This window comes from Odontomachus brunneus, unplaced genomic scaffold (assembly GCF_010583005.1).
Source record: "Odontomachus brunneus isolate Ranch 3 - 2012 unplaced genomic scaffold, Obru_v1 Obru_scaffold_205, whole genome shotgun sequence".
NCBI lineage: Eukaryota > Metazoa > Arthropoda > Insecta > Hymenoptera > Formicidae > Odontomachus > Odontomachus brunneus.
In genome coordinates, this window is record NW_022639655.1 from 18,479 (window position 1) to 19,634 (window position 1,156).

The window sequence follows — 1,156 nt, forward strand, 5'->3', positions numbered from 1 at the left end:
GGCATCCACAAATTGTCAGACAGGTGGAAAAAAGGTATTGCTAGCGATGGGCAATACTTCGAATAAAATATTTTTTATCATTTTCATACAATAACGTGTATTTTCTATACAAAAATTCCGGTTTCATATTTACATACCTGGTATACTTATGTACATATTTAAGAGTTAAGACAAACCTTCGAAAATAATTCGATAAAATTGGTTATAAATGAATGCTTTGACATTATTGGTGCATGTAAAAAATATTTTATATTAATGTTTCATGATATTTAATATACCTCTTAGTGGTATGTGTCCATATTTCCCGAAGACGTCATACTTTTCAATTTAATTTTGCTCCTAACATTATTTTTAGGTACCTTAAGGAGATGCTGGACATGAAAACTTTACCGACATAACACTGACTTTTTTCCGGAAGGTTTACGTTTTGCTGCTTGCACAGAATTACAAACGCTTTTACACAATAAAAGTACATGCAATAAATAAATTAGAGCATTGCTCAATATGTGACAAATACGAAAAAAATATTTTTAATGTTAAATTTTGAGCTCTTAGTGCAATATTTGATTAATACAAAAATTTCGCAGGTTGCACATACCGAAACTGTGGATTCAATCAAAAAAATTTCAACAATCATTATTATACTTTCAGAATTTAGTTTAGATGCCAAAAAAGATACGAAAAGTTTGCAGAAAAATTTATAACAATATGCGGTTAAGTATTCGACAAATATGATAAAGTAGAGCAGAAAATTATTTCACGGATATTTTTCCAGTGGGCACTGTACTTTCTTCATATATTTCACAACGTCAGAATATTCAGCGTATATATATTGATATGCCTGTGTGCTACTTTTTGGCTTTTCCCACCCGATGCTCTAAAAAAGAATGATTGGCTGACAAAGAGATAATCTTTTGCCGGTGATCCGTTTGGACGTGAGATTCTACGCGAGCAATTATTTCCAAAGCTCTGTAATAGTTTGTTTTATATTAAATTAACATAGTTCTTTTCGTAAGAATATTACTTTTTATTCCCGTGATCGTGAACGCGAGTGTGAAAGAAGGAGATTCCCAGGCTGCACTTCGCAGAGCGCAGCAATCATATATATATATATATATATATATATATATATATATATATATATATATATATATAT

At 30.4% G+C, this 1,156-nt stretch overlaps 2 protein-coding genes across 3 annotated transcripts in view; one reads left to right on the top strand and one right to left on the bottom strand.

Annotated features, from left to right (window-relative positions):
- Positions 1-1,156, bottom strand: part of LOC116852191 (juvenile hormone acid O-methyltransferase-like) — a 14,457-nt gene that overhangs the window by 5,773 nt on the left and 7,528 nt on the right. The window lies entirely within an intron of this gene.
- The window catches only part of LOC116852187 (juvenile hormone acid O-methyltransferase-like), a 27,941-nt gene that overhangs the window by 1,292 nt on the left and 25,493 nt on the right, over positions 1-1,156 (top strand). The window lies entirely within an intron of this gene.